The following is a 17,122-nucleotide window of genomic DNA, read 5'->3' on the forward strand; positions in this document are numbered from 1 at the left end:
ATTCAAGAGTAATTGAATATTAATCAATCTTCCTCCAGGCCTTGGAGCAACAATAAAGTCAAGAATCAAACATCAAATTAGACATCTTTCATTCTATTTTGTTGAAGACTTCATCGAGCCCCAGTTTCATGTGGAGACAGACAAAAATTCACAAGGAGGTATATCACTTGATTTTCAATCATTATTCAACATCTCCCTCAAAAGGAGAACCTTCCATTGTAGCAATTTCAATTATCTTTATCTTAGTTTCATGGTTAATTCCAAAACCAGGGTTTGACCTAGGACAAGTCCCTATTCCCAACCTATTTCCCTTTCTTTTTTGTGTGCAGGGAATAGGTACAAAGATATACTCTTTAGAATAGGCACTATTTGCAAAGATGAATCGATCCTCTTTGACGTGCAAAAAAGTAGGAGGACCAGGGCAACTGGCATACCAGTCCTAACATTTTTGGATTTTTTTTAGAATCAAATCCAAATTTACACATATTACTCAGATCTAGGTGCACACAAAATCCCTGCATCTGTCGCTCACTATTTTGGCATTTTTACCTTCACTTTTTAGCACTATATTTTAATTTAGTATTTCAACTCACAAAATAGGCTAAATAAATTTACACCACCTTGAATCCAATTAGCATTCAATCCTTATCATCACTAATTTGTGATTGAATCTATTGGATTCCCCCTCTTTTGAATGTAATGGCAAATTAGTGGTTTTTATCCCTCTAATGGTGAAAACCCTAATTTTTTACTATTACATTTTGGTGAACCCAATGCCTTATATCTTTACTTCTTATTTATGTTCTCATATCTGAGTGTTAATGCAATTTAAAATTCAAATTTTCATTTACAAGTTTGATTACCTTGCAAATTTAAAAATTTAGAGGTTAATTTCACTAAAACCCTAATTTTTAAATTCAAAATTAATCTTGTCAATTGTTTAATTTGGATTAATTATTTCAGATCTAAGTGTTTTCAATTTCAAAATTCAAATTTTCACCTAAAAGTCAAATTTCAAATTTAAATTTTAAAATTAAGTGGTTAATTTTAAAAATCCTAAATTTAAAAAAATTTAAAAATTGAGCTTGTGGGTTGTTTAAATTTTGAATTTATCATTTTAGAGCTACCACGAATTCAAAATTACAATCTTACATCAAATTCAAATTTAAATTTTAAAATTAAGTAGTTAATTAAAAGAGCCCAAATTTTTAAATTTAAATTAACCTTGTGGGTTGCCCAATTTTGGATTAGTTATTTCAATTTCAACCTTAGATCTAATTTTTAATTTAAATTTTAAAATTAAGAGGTTCTTTTCACAAGACCCTAATTTTTTAAATTTGTATTTCCTTGGATTTAATTTTAAAATTAAGATGTTATTTTCACAAAGCCCTAATTTTAAATTTAAATTTTAAAAATTAAGAGGTTATTTTCACTATACCCTAATTTTTATTTTTATTTTTAGTAGATTGCATAATCTTTCACAATCATCCTTATCGCTTATTGAATAATCATTTTTCTAAAATTTTGCATTATTCAATTATTTTGCAAGTTTCAACATTCAAAATTAAATTTCAAAATTCAAAATTCAAATTTAAAATTTTCAAATTTCTCTCCCCTAGTGCATGAGTTTTACTACTATTAGTCCAACCTATAATATCCCATGAGAAGAAGTTGTAGAATTAAGGCTTCCCAAGGTTTAATTACCAAGGAGATGTAGCCTAATTTGGATAACTTGATCCATGAGGATGTTGGGGGTTCCTCCAATCCTATAAATGGTGTCATTTCTCCTTATTCTTTACATAATTTTCATGTTGTTGATGAATCACTATCTTGGGTTTCCATTGACCAATTGGAAAAGATTGACAATCAATTTAAAAATCTTCAACAATGGATGAGTAAAAAATTCCCAGAAAGTGAGGCTCTATTGCTAATTAAAGGATTAAAAAAAATGTTTCAAAGTGATAAACTTGGTGTTGATGTGTTGCATGGTATTTCTCATATTGTTGATACTAATATTATGCCTATGAAGAGTTGTGTTGAAGGCCTTGGTTATACACAACCTCCTAGTCAAGTTAATCATTCCATTCCTTTGACTACCCCTATGGCTAGTGTTCCCACCTTTACATAAAACATCATGGCTACATCTACACAAAATGTCATACCTACAAATGTTAGTCAAGGGAGAAACTCCTATTATCATAATTCCTTCATTCCTCCTACTATGAGTCTTCCATTTGTTACCCAATGCTCTCTCATACATACTTATCATAGTGTTCCACTTCCTTATTCTCAACCCTTTCCCTCATATTTAACAATATCCCTCCTTACTCTCAACCCCTTAATTCAACAATGTTACCCCTCCTGCTCAATCCAACATGTCCAATTTCAATCCTTCTACTAAAACTACCATCAATAGTCTAGCCCAAATGGTGTCTTCCTTGCAACAACAAATCACTTCTATTTAAATCAATCTAAGTACAATCCAATGAAATTGACTGAGTTATCCCTCTTAAATATGTGGAATTCCCTCAATTGGAGATTTATAATGGAAAAGGTGATTCCTTGACTCATGTTAAAACATTCCAAACTTTGTGTAGTAACTTTGCTAATGACCAAAGATTGTTGGATAAATTTCTTACTAGAACACTAAGGGATAAATTTTGCAATGGTATTACTCTTTTCTTCCTTATTCTATTACTTCTTTTCAACAATTAGCGAATGCTTTTATTCAGCAATTTTACAAAAATACTGGTCCTAAGATTACTTTGATTGATTTGATGCATTGCAAGTGTTAAAGAAAAAGTGATTGATTTTATTGGTAGATATAAACATATGTATTCTCAAATTTCTTTTCATGTGCCTAATCAAAATATTCAAATAATTTTTATTTTAAATTTATAAAAAGATATTAGGCATAAACTTCTCTTTTTCAAGTTTACTACCTTTACATAGTTGTGTGCGGTACTTCACAATTATCACCTTATCATCTTTAATGACTCTGAATGATAAAAGTGAAAGTGCTCAACAACCCTTTTTGAAGTTCAAACCAAAGAAGGGATTCATCAAGTTCAATAACAACAACAACACTCAAGTAGTAGCCACATAATAGGTGAGGCTCCTTTGTCCAAATACTTTAAAAAATAATTCGCTCCTCTTAATGAATCTTTGCATAGTATTATGTCATAATTGTTATAAAGGAATGTGTTTAAGCTTCCTCTTATTAAACCAATTGATACAACTAAGCCTTCATCACCTTCCTCTGATTCCAAATATTTTTTCCAATACCATCAGCAACCTAGTAATGACACCGAAAAGTGTTATTCCTTGAGAAGCAAGATTCAAGACTTGATTGATAACAATACCATATCTGTGGCTGGTGTGAATGATAAAGGAAATAAATCTGTAGCTACTCCCAATCAAAATCTTGAAATTTTCACTAATCCTTTGCCTTCCCATTCCACTAATGTGATTGAGGCTGATTATCTTGCTTTCTCTCCCAATGATCTTTGGCCATGAGTCTAATAATGTGGTGAAGTTGATTGATAAAAATGAACCTCCTAAATAATTATGCATTATATTTGATCCTAGTGAGACTATTGAAGCACCTGATGGCCCATTATATATCACTACAAGAATCAAAGGCATACCCTCTCGAGTGGTTCCCATTAATCTAGCTTGTATGGTTAATCTCATAACTGAAGAATTTCTTTATACTTTAAAATTGCATCACGATGCATATGATAAATTTGATGCGGTGATTAAAATCTTTGATGTCTTCTCTTGTCCCACTATTGGTTATATTTTTCTTCCTATTAAGGTTGGTAGTAAAGCTTTAGATGTTAACTTTTCTATAATTCCTACATCAGAACAATTTTGTGTGAAGTTGGGACATCCTTGGCTCTTCTCTATGAAAGCAATCCCTTCTACTAATCATAAATGCTTAAAATTCCCTCTTGATGACAAGATCATAACTATTAATTGTAGCATGCACCAACCCATGGTTGGGACATCCTTGGTGAAATTATTGCCCCCTTGCTCTTAGAGAAATTCATATTGCTACATTTTAAAATTGAAATTACTTTAAATCATTTAAATGATTTTAAAGTCTTTTGAAAGGGTCATTTTAATTGTTTACACCTCCTTCCTACCATCCCATTTGTTATTTCTATTGTGGCTTCCAAAGGATAAATTATTCATAGAGATTGTTTGTATTAAAGAAACATATACAATGCCTACCATCTACAAGTCGAATTGATGCCCTTAATGGCATGGAATATGGGCACCAAGGTGAGAGTGCAACTTCTAATATATTAATGATAGATTTAAAACTGGTTAATGGTGTCATTCCATAGATAAGCATGTAGCAAGGAAATAAAATGTGGGTTTAGTGAATGCAAAACAAGAGCTCCTACTTTTTAGGCTTGTATATTTGAGCGGGTGAAAATTGTGTGGGGCTAGAAATTTCTCCACTAGCTTAAGAATGTTATTTACCTCTAAGTTTAAATTTTTATTAAAAAATAATTTTGGAAGGAAAATATTTGTTTCCTTTCTTTTTATCATGCACGGAGTATAGAAGACAAAGGTATTATATTGGTATTCTAAATTTTGAGTAAGTCAAAGTAGATGGGTTTTCTTGATTATGTGGGCTAGAGGTGCTTTGTGAGTATTCATAAAGATTGAAAAAAAATTAAGCAGTGTTTATGAACCTCCACAACTCCATCTGTGATGATAGGTATTATATAAGAGGAAAATATGAGAAAGATGAAAGTACCTAGAGGATTAAAATATGAAGGTAAATGTTCTTAAAGGGTATTCCTAGTTGCTAATTAGTAGGTTTTTACCCAAGATTGATTATTTTTACCTACAAGATAAAGTGTTGTAGTAAAGGTCAATTTTTCACATAGGGTAAGAATTATCAATGAGAATGTAAGTGGGGAAAAAAGTAATTTTTAGTTGCAAGAAAATTAAATAGGAGAGGGACAATGTTGTGAAGAATAATATTCTTTTGTTGCAAATTAGGAGTTAAAAGTTCCAAGTGTTCACTTTAGTTTTAATCTAGGTTTTATTACTTTTGAAGAGGATTAAAAACAAGGAGATATGATGGTTATTAATCAAAACAACGCATTCAAAACACAAATTAAAACCATTTATACCTTACTATTTCTACCTTATCCTTCAGATTGGGATTTTTGAAGTCAAAATGCACCCTTGTGCTCCACTTGTTTGGATTTTCCCTTCTTGATTGATTTGGATTGCTCTCCAAAATTCACAACTAGATTAGATAGATATGGATGGTGGAGTAATTACAAATGGATGGAGGATGTGGATAACTTATGGAGTTGGAAATACTATTTTCCTATAGTAGTAATGCACATGGATGGATTTCTAAAGCCAAATTAACAACATGAGATTGCACAAGATGAGATGGAAAATGAAGGGGAGGAGACCACAATTTATAGATTGAAAGAGGGAGGAATGGATGGTCAAGACTGAAGATGGATCAAGGGTGGAGATTAAAGGAGAGGGAGCACATTGATTGAGAGGAAATGAGAGGAAAAGGTGTAGAGACCAAGAGATTTTCCATAAATTCATTTCTTGTCTCCACACTCCACAATGTACATGGGGAAGATATCTTGAATATATTGGGAAGACAAGAAGGAATTAAAATTTCCTTGGGGAATGAACAAGAGAATTAAAAATTCTCAAATAATGACTTGCATGGGGAAAGAAATTGGGAAAAGGAATTCAAAATTCCTTGGGAAGGTGAGAGGCATGGGAGGGTGTGAGATTTTGAAATCCTTGAAATGACCCAATTAGGTGCATTTAAGGTTGCAAGGTGAGGAGGGGACAAGTGGACTTAGCCATTTATGGCTATTGGATGACTTGGTGGCTAATCATATTAGGGATTAGTCACTAGCAAATGATTAGTGAGGTAATTAAGTGGGATAATGGAAGGTTAGGAGACAAGTGGGATTTGTAGGAGGATTTGACAAGAGGAGAGAGAATGAGTGGAGGAATTAAAAGTTAGGAAATAATGTTAAGTAGGATTTTAGAAGAATTAATTAGGCTAATAAATGATTAGAGAAAGTGACTTGTAGGAATCACATGGCTAAGTTAATTAATTTCTATTAATTAACTAATAAAAGGATTTAGAAGAAATAATTAATTTGAGAACTTTAGAAGGATAAGGAATAATTAATAAATTAATTAATTATTGGACTATAGTGATAGGATTAATTAAATTTAATCTAATTAATTATGATAAGAATAAGGTTTAACATAATTAAATTAATTAATTATGTAAAAAGTATAAAATAAATAAAATATTTATTTTAATTAGTTTTGGATGTCTACAACTTCCTTTTAAAATGAGTTAAAATTTTGTACAAGAAGGCTTTTCTAGGAGGTTCTTTGAAGTTCAAAACTTAATGTTGTAATATTTTTCTGATAATTGCAAAAATATTCAATTTGTAGTTTGGGAAGGCATATGTTATGTTCTTATGTCTAATGTATGTAATACAATGTCTTTTTAATCTAAATAATCAAGGATTGCTATGATTTTAATTGCACATTTACTATGATGAGTGTTTAGTTGATGGCTTCTATTCAAAGAATAGATTAGATCTTGATTTTAGTTGAACATTGAGGGTATTGTAGTTATGTAAGGATCTAGAAGAAGATTAACAGTATTGTATGTTATGTAAAATTTATATCTTATGTTGCATCATTTGTATTTGAAAATGATGTTAGATTAGGGGTTACCCATCTAGGTCTTGTAGAGCGTGAGCTATAGGAGAGATGGGTCTATGATTAACCTCTTATTCATTGGCCAAATATTGCATTAAACATAAGCATGAGAAAGTGGTAAACCTATAGGATATAATGGTCTTTTGATTTGGGAACCAACACTACTTGTAAAAAAGCTCTTGTAGAACATCAGGCTAAGGAATGAGTCTCAAGTACCAATGAACGAATAAGGATGTGTGGGTTAGTAGCATATCAAAAAAGGTAAGTCTTTATATTTTTGGTAGGGGGTGATTAATATCAAAAAATTAATTATAGATGACATTAGTTGTAAGAGAACTATATTTTATATAGAAAGAGATATCATTCATACTAATGATTCAGTATTGCTGAACTAGAAAAGCTTCAATTGTACTCAATGGCATGTGGAACAAGAACAATGACTAAAAATATCAAGAACATTAGTGACTCTGAAAATGAATCAAATGATACCATACAAGGTACCATAAAGAATGAATGGGAAATTATATCTAGACTTCAGTATGGTCAAATTATGTAAAATTTTGTGTTAGATATGTTGTAAAGACATGATATAGATACAAAAACAAATTGGTCCAATGAATAATACACAAATCTAGCTATCAGATTCATTAACACAATGAAAATTTAGTCACTTTTTAAATAATAATACAACATAAATTATGAACTATGTAAATCTCAACTGTAAATAGGAGAAAGAAATTAACATTATCATGTCACACTACCAAACAAATCAAAATCATTTCCCTTAAGGTATGATAATTCTAGAGACCACAAGAATAGGTAAATCATATCTCATTGGTGAAATAACTAAAGGACTTCAAAATGATTCTATCCTAAATCAATCTTCTCTACTTGTACTTTCACCAACTAGAGTTATAGCATTCAATATAGAAGCATCAACTACTCATATAAAATTAAGAATCACAATAATATATTTCAAAGAACTAGAAGGAACAAAACTAACAACATTCCAAAATGAAATGGCACATGTTCAATACATCTTCATTGATGAGATGAGTTTCATTGTTAAAAGATTGATTGAGAATGTAGATTCTCAAATACATCAAGCGTTTCCAAATAATGGAAATCAAATATTTGCAAGTGTGTATCTCAACAAAAAATTTAAGCTTCATCAAATTTAATTCATATATAACTCATTTTTATAATTATGATACATACAACTCAATACAGTTAATAATTAATAATACTTTTCAGGAATATCCATGATCGTGATTGGAGATCTCGAACAATTACCTCCAAGTGATGATAGACCACCATATCAAAACAATGGAATAGCTAAGATATTATGGGAAGAATTCAACACCATCATCACTTTAGATCACATTTTTAGACAAGGAGGACAAAATAGTAACCAAGAAAGATTTCTTCAACTTCTAACAAATATAAGAGATGCACAACTAGCAATTGAGGATTAGATATTGCTAATGACAATATTAAACACCTCAATTGATGAATCTACCAATGAAGAATTTGACAATAATGTCCATTTATTTTAAACAAATGATAATGTACACAACCATAATAGAAAAATATTATACTCCTTAAAAAATCTAGTTGCACGCAACATTGCATAAAAAATTGGAAGTGCTGCTACCACAAAGGGAGGCATGGATGATGAACTCGATATGGAATTATTATTATTGTGCAAGGATACTAGGGTTATGTTAACATTAAACTTATGGATAGAAGCAAGATTTGGTCAATGGAGCTCTAGGAAATATTAAAAAATATATATACAGACCTGGAACAAGACTGCCTTAACCACCAACATATGTATTGGTTGAATTTGATAGTTACTCAGGAATACCATTTGACAATCAACATCTAGTTATATCTCCAATAACTGAAAGGAAAGAAGAGGAGCAGAAACAACCTTCCTAATGAAAACCCCCAAGAAGAGTGAATGCAAAATTTCTTTGCAAACCCCTGAACAACATTACAGATAAAAGAAAAATGCACACAAATAGATTTCAGATTTAACATGAACATATGTAACATGGAAGATTTAATGTGGAAAAATTGTTTTGGCAAAAAACCTACCACACTAAAGCACAAATTAATTGTATTACAGTAAAAAGATATTACATGAAATATGCAGAGTTTATGCTCTTGTAGTTGTATTCAACTGTGATATCTAATTCTAAAATAATTCTAGCAGCATAACGACATCTTTCAAAAATACTTTGAATTCTCCCCTTCTCTTCTACAACAAATTGTATTTATAGAGTTTACAATGCAAAGGAAAATGCTTCTCAAAGGAATCCACATTCAATGTATGTACAACATATAATTAGAAACTTCCTTGTTCATAACTCTTTCATAAATAATATTTAATACAAATATTATTTATTCCATAAATGCATGATGTCAAAGAAAATCAAGTATTTTTCCCACAATAGAACTTTCTATTATTCTCCAAGTCTATTCATGTGGAAGATTTGGTCTCGCTAAGAATCTTTCCAAATCTGTGCTCAAAGGGAAAGAAGAGTAGTCTCCATGTTATACATGGAGGGGGTTTTAAAGAGCTCCAAATAAATTTTCTTCTCCAAAGTTCCCTCCTTGTGAGAAGTGTCACAATTCCGCTTCCTCCTCAATGCTTGTTGCTTGTAAATTGGAAATTTATATTATAACATTGAAATAATTAAAATCAACATGTTAGACCAATTAAATAATTAATTAAAAACCACTTGGGACTCCTAAGGTTAAGGCACCTTAATCCCAACAATCTCCCACCAAGAAGAAGACCTCACATGAGTCATCTTATCACAGCTTAGGCCCCAAGGTCCATGGAACCGACACACCGCTTAAACTTCTTTGTTCTCATTGGATTTGTCAATGCATCAAAAACATTCACCAAAGTGTCAACTTTTTCCAATTTCACCTTTCCATCTTTCACCATATCATGAACAAAATGAAACTACACATCGATGTGCTTTGTTCTGGCATGGAAAGTAGGATTCTTTGCCAAGAAAATGGCACTCTAGCTATCACAATAGATAGTGATCTGTCCCGCATCAAAACCAATGTCTAGACATAGTCTCTTAAGCCAATTCGCTTCTTTGAAAGCATGAGTAGTTGCCATGTACTCAACTTAAGTTATGGATAAAGTGAGCACAACTTGTCACTTGCTCATCCAACTTACTGCACCACCAAACATCATGAAAACATATGCACTGACAAATATTTTACTATCAATGTTACCCACCTAATCAGAGTCTACATACCTATAAATACTCAGGGAATATCGAGGTCTAGTAGGATTACCATGGAAACATACAGAATACTTAGAAGTATAGGGTCTTGCAAGTATCTAAACACTCTCTTCATTGCATCCCAATGCACCCATCTAGAATTAGCCATAAACCAACTAAGTACTCCTACTTCTTATGCAATGCCTAGCCTTATGCAGACAATAACATACTTTAGGCCACCAATAACAATTGCATAAGAAACTTTGGTCATGTGCTCCATCTCGGTACAAGACTTTGGATAGTCTTCCACATGAATTTTTGTCTCCTATAGGACAAGAAAAACTAATTGTCTGTAATTTGACATGCTAAATCTCTCCAACATAGAGTTCACATACTTTCTTTGGCTACTCTGAAGCTTTTTGTGAGCTCTATCTCTTCTGATCTCCACTCTTGGAATATACCTTGCTACACCTAGATCTTTCATCTCAAACTGTACTGACAACTAAGACTTCAAATCTAAAATCATTCTCTTCCCACTCCTAATGAACAACATATCATCCACATACAGGACAATAATGAGAATATGACCATTCTCATCTATATACTAAACACAATGGTCAAATTTAGATCTCTGAAATCCCAATGACAACACATAGGTGTCAAATTTCTGGTACCACATTCTAGGAGATTTCTTCAGCTTGCATACCAAATTCTCTTTACCTTTCTCCATGTAGTACTCTAGTTGTGACATGTAAATCTCTTCCAAATCACCATGAAGGAAAGTTGTCTTCACATCCATCTGCTTGACTTCCAATTCATGAGTTCTTGTGAGTGATAACAAAAATTGAATGAATGTTAACTTAGCTACATGAGAGAATATCTGCCCATAATCAATTCCTTGCACTTGGGAATAACCCTTAGCGACTAATCATGCCATGTGCATCTCAACACTGTCATTAGGAGCCAATTTCTTCTTGAATACCCATTTACAACCAACTGGATTTCATCCCTTAGGCAAAGGTACCAAATCCCCTGTAGCATTCTTTTTCAATGCAGCCATCTCTTCATCCATTGCTTTCATCCAAGAATAGATGCATCATGCATACCCAATGCCTCTTTGATAGTCCTAAGCTCATCAACATTGGCAAACAAAGAAAAAATACAACTAGAATCCAACAATGAATAACCAAACCTTTATGGTGAATAATCATATCTTTCAAGTTGTCGGGCCTATCACATGTAGACATCCTCAAAGAATGAGGTTGAGGATCTTGTTCGTCTTCTAAAATTTTTGAGCTACTAGAACTCTCCTCATCATCATATCCCACAAGATTATGTATCTCATATTTATTAGGAGTGGGTGGAATCTAAACTACCTCCTTCTTTTATTTCTCTTCCTTCTTTGGTTGCAAATCAACTATGGAAGGTTTTAGCTCTCTAAAGATTGCACTCCTACTATAGAGAACCTTCTTTGCAACTAGATCCAAAAGCTTGTACCCCTTCACATTGATACCATAACCAATGAAGATACACTTAATTGCCTTGTTCTTCAATTTAGATCCCTTTTCATTAGGCACATGAGCATATGCCTCATAGCCAAAGACTCTAAGATGTCTCATCAAGGGCTTTATACCAGACTATGCTTCCATAGGGATTTTTTTAGCAAGCGTTGTAGGAGACCTATTTATAAGATAACATGAAATGGCTACTACCTCAACCCAGAACTTTTGTTCAAGGCCAACACCACTCATCATACTCCTGGCTCTCTCCATTAGCATTTTGTTCATCCTCTACGCAACTTCATTTTAATGTGGTGTATATGGAATTGTCTTATGTCTTTCAATCCCGTGGTCCTTACAAAACCTATTGAACTCAATAATAAATAAAACTTACCACCATTATCCATCCTCAAACACTTAATTTTCCTACTAGTCTGATTTTCAACCAAGGACTTAAATTCCTTAAATCGAATGAAAACTTTAGATTTACTTCTGAGGATATAAAAATTTGTCCTTCTAGAATAGTCATGTATGAAAGAAACAAGGTATACAAATCTATTTTAAAAAGGCACATTAACTAGACCAAATACATTAGAATGAACATAGTCCAAAACCCTAGAAGACTTACGAGAACTGGAATAAAAGGAAACATGGTGTTGCTTTCCATATATGCAATATTCACAAAAATTGAACTCGAGATTACAATCATCAAGACCTTCAACAAGACTTATTTTTCAAGGATCACTGGCCCTTTTCACCTATGTGGGCAAGTCTTTGGTGCCACAACATTATCTTCTCAGCAATCAGTTTCATCTCCAAAGAATTAGCACGCTTAGGCACCTAGGAAAACATGACCATCAAAAATTGATACGATATTCTTGTTCTTTACTTGATTTGATGGTGAGGATGAATAATTCAAAGCCCTTTTCTTGGACTTTATAGAAGTGCTATTGTACTAAATCGTGCATGCATCCATCTTATATAAAGTTCCTAACTGGACGCCCTTATCAAGTACCATAGAACCTCTAGTCATCTTGCATCCACCTTGCGAGAAAACAATCTGCATTCCCACATTGCTCAACTTGCTAACTGAAAGAAGGTTTTTTGTCAAACTAGGAATGTGCAGTACACCATCAATCCCCTTCACTCTACCATCAAATTGTATCTTGACTCTTCCATGACCAAAAATTTTCAGGTGAGATTGTCACAAACCCTATTTTTCCATAATCATTTAATTAGGAAAATAATGTTTATTTTTCAAATGAAATTGAAATGAAATTAAAATATAAATGTTAATGAAATAAGATAGGAGATTGAATGCACTGAAATGATTTATATACAATTGAATGATCAGTAATATTTTTTATTGTAAATTGGGATCATCAATGCTAATGAGCAATTGAGTGCAAGTGAATGCAGGAACAAGTGAACATTGATGAAGGTGATAACATGGTTCAAGTAGAGTTGTCCTAGCTCTTGGATTTCATTAGAATAGATGGAATCTCTCACACAGCACATTAGGATTTATAATTTGCATCTTATAATGATGGATGATTTAAATGACCTTATTTGAGTGTTTATTTAAATTGGAATGATGAATTTGGAATGAGTAGTAGATTGATTTAAATGTTTATACATGTGCATTTATTGCATGATTTAAGCGGTGATTGAATTAAATCCAAGTTGCATAAGTGTGATGAATAATGATGAACAACAAATACCCTAGCAGGTATTGAGAGTGGGGGTGAGTCAGTACATACAAAAACTTCTCTGCAACTTATCAAGTTAAAACAATGCTAATCGGTTGTCTTCGTTACTGAAATATACCATGGCAATACTGGTTAAACACAGTAAGACTTCGGACAACATAAATCGATGAAATTGAACACTTCAAATACATTCAATACTTGATAACTACTTCACCCATAAACATATACATGTGGTGTATCAACAATACCATAACCATTAGCTCTGCATGCATAATCACTCAAACAAAGAATGCTTAATCATCACATGAAAAATGCACAACTCATGACACATAGAGTTTTCACGTGGAAACCCAAATGGGAAAAACCACAGTGGGGATGAATACCCACAAGCTTGTTTTGAACTCTTTTGAAGCTCGCTCTGTTAGGAGCCTAGTTCGGTTAAAGACTTTACAATAAGGTTCTGCTAGGAACTGATCCTGTTAAAGATCACCCAGTTAAGGTATGGTTATATACCCTGTTAAAGGTTGAAACCATATTAAAGGTTACCTCACTAGAGGATTTAAAAAACTCAATGAACTTGAGTCACCTGGTTAGAGGATTTACAGTAAGCCTGTTAAAGCTATCGGGCAAAGGATTTTCCTTATGTTGAAATGGTTAGAAGACAACAAGTAAAACTCTGATCTGATAACAACACTATATGCTAAGGCAGATCCTTTTTAGTTCCTCTACCCTACAATCACACTCTGCAGTTTTCACTCACTGGTTTGGCAAGTATCTCATCACTTGGATACATACACAACTTTTGCTAACACTTACAATAAAAAACATCATCAATTTTATAGACAACAATTAGGTCGGTAGCATAAACCCTAAAGTCTAAGCATCTTAGGTTTGCAATTACAAGCGATCCAATCCTGACTATCCAAACACTTTTCATAGAATGAAACAATCTCAAATAGATCACAAGTCATTTTGCATTATCTATTCTTCACCGCACATAGAAATCAGTAACCCATCATGGTTTCTTCTCATACCGCTAAGAAGAATGTTCATTCTTGAGGTAGACATTAAATGCAGTCAGTCTTCACATGCAAGATCCTCAAGGAAATCCTTCACGTGCACAAAAATGACATGGCATTTTGATCTCATCCTTATTTCTTAGCTAATTCATCACAGAATATCATCGGTTGCATCGCACAAGCTAGATTGCCAAACTAGAAACCCCAAAGCTAAGACTACCAACCAATAGTCACACTTAGTGAAACCCTGACACTGGTTAACTACATCTCTTCATACCAGTTCTCCAACTTGATCATCAATAACAAATTCTTCCAATCTTCATACTAGTTGACCTAAACTTATTGGCATCAATGACAACATACATTATTATCATATTATCATACCGGTTCATCATATGCCAACAGAGTGAATGTGAAATATTATGTATTATTAATGGGTTAGATATGAATATTGATCATAGGTTTATATGTTCTTTATGTGCAGATATGTATCAATGTATGAAAAATTATACTTATGAGTTTACTTCGGTAATTTTAAAATAGTGTAAAAAAAAAAATATGTTAATGAGTTTAATGTTTTATATATATAATTGGAAAGTGACTTAAATTGAGAAGTCATCATTTATATATATATATATATATATATATATATATATAATTAAAATTAAAAATAAAATAAATTATAAAAAAATGATTAATTGGAAACTAAGGTGGCAGGTAAGTTTGAAACAATAACAAGGGTGGTCGATAGTAATATCAACTAATCCCCTTATTTAAAGGGAGGGGTCGGTATTACCACCAACCACTCCCTTTTTATTAAACACTGACCACATTGTAAGTTGTCGATAAATGTGCCATGATTTAAAATAAACGTGGGTTACCAGCCCATAAAGCCACCGATGTCTACCTTGATCGACATGTATAGTAAGAAGTTAGTTTAATTTAACTTTGCATGTTTTAAGGAAGTCAATTTTAGTAAAGGTGACTTGGCAGTTAAATCCCTCTTCCCATGATGAATTAGTAGTGAAGTTGGCAGATAACTTAAACTCCTCCACGATCCATGGTGAGAGGTGGTCGACTTAACTCTTGAGGACTATAGAGAACAATATTCAAAGGCCAAAGGACCCGTAGACGTGTCAACAAGGTAGGTAACTAAGAGGTAGGAAGATCTGCAACTATCATCATGCTTAGTTGGTTAAACCAAACTCTTGCTAAGTCAAGGAAAGGAATAGACATGAAGGATGGGTGTTAGAGATCTATCAACCATAGAAGCTAGCCTAGTCGACAAGTATACAAACAAGTAGAGTTATAAATCATTATAACTTAGGGAGCCTTTAGTGTTTAGCAGAGATGTTGAAGCCTTGGCTAAGTCAAAGACAAAGTTTTAGCAACTAATGTAGATGGAAAACAATATAAGTAATGGCAAAGGCCTGAGGAAAGGGATAGGAAGATAGAAACAAGATAGATGCAACAAAATATTAGAGAATGGAATGTAGAAGAGAAAAATTAGTGGAGATTCAGATGTGTTTACAACCAAGTCATAAAAGATCAATGATGATCATCTTAGATTTAGAGTCAAATTTTAGAGGAAAGAGTCGAATACCGGAACAAGGAAGAGTGATAGACATGCCAGAGGAACAATGACCTTCTTGAGAACTTGATGAGATACTAGGAAGATAATAATACACCAAGTAGAATCATTCAGAGATAGGCTCTATTTTAACAAAGTTTGCTGTAGAAATCTAAAGAGAAAATGTTCTATTTTGAATAGACCTAGACATAATTAGAGTCATAGTTTTTAGATTTCTGATTATAAGAATTTTGTCAAATGACATCAAAATACATTCTTTAGAAAATTATATTCTATACATAAATGTCTTAAGGAAAGATATTCAAAAATATTTTTGTCAAGCATAAGTGAAATTCATATAAATTAGACCACCAAATCCTCCAGAAACAGAGTAAGAGGATAGAGTGATTATGCGTACAAAACTTTTAAATTTAAATCATGAAAAAAAAGTACTAGGATAATGAATTATTATAATGAATTATTAGAGTGAGTTTTAAATTTTGACCTTCTTCTTAAGTGTTCTTTCTTTAAGAAGATGAAGTACTGGGATAATGAATTATTATTAAAATTGAAGCTTATTTTGAATTTGAGTCGAAAAGACTTACACTTTCAAATTAGCTCCTTGCATGAAAAGGAAAGATGGTTATTAGGTATCTCTTTTGAAAAGACATATACATAGGTGCTTTAACATGTTAGATTATATGGAAAATCAGTGAATCGGTTAGTTGAGTTTTTAAATCATGAAAAATCAAATATTAGTATTAAAACTAAATATGTTGTTCGAGAAAAGAGGTATATGAACCAAGACACGTGGAAAGATAGAGATCTTAGAAGAGATAAACTTATAATTCTAAACCATAAGAAATGGAATGCATGTTAATGATTACACTATTTAAATATTTTGATAATTGAATAAAAGAATGTGTACTCATTTTATTCTATTTATATGTAAAGATACATACATGTGTTACACCTTCTTAATATTTAATTATGGTCTTTAAATTGCTTGAAAGATAGAAGAAAAAGATTGTTTTCTTTCAGATGTATATTTGTTTATCCATGAAAGATTGGTTCTCTCTATTTCTACTTAACGAAAGATTGTCTTCTTTAAACATTGTATTTTTATGATAAATAGGAAGCTATAATTGAAAGGTAAAAGATTGTCTTTTGTATATATTTATTCTAGATTCATGTAAACAAAGATAGATAGGCTTGTGTTTATGGAAAGTTACCTTCCAGGGTCGGTGTCGAATGTGGAATTATAGAGAGAATAGTTTTCTTTTTCCAAACTATCTTTTATTGCTATTCACGGAATTATACTCGGTCA

The sequence above is a fragment of the Cryptomeria japonica genome, chromosome 1 (genome assembly GCF_030272615.1).
Source record: "Cryptomeria japonica chromosome 1, Sugi_1.0, whole genome shotgun sequence".
Classification (NCBI taxonomy): Eukaryota; Viridiplantae; Streptophyta; class Pinopsida; order Cupressales; family Cupressaceae; genus Cryptomeria; species Cryptomeria japonica.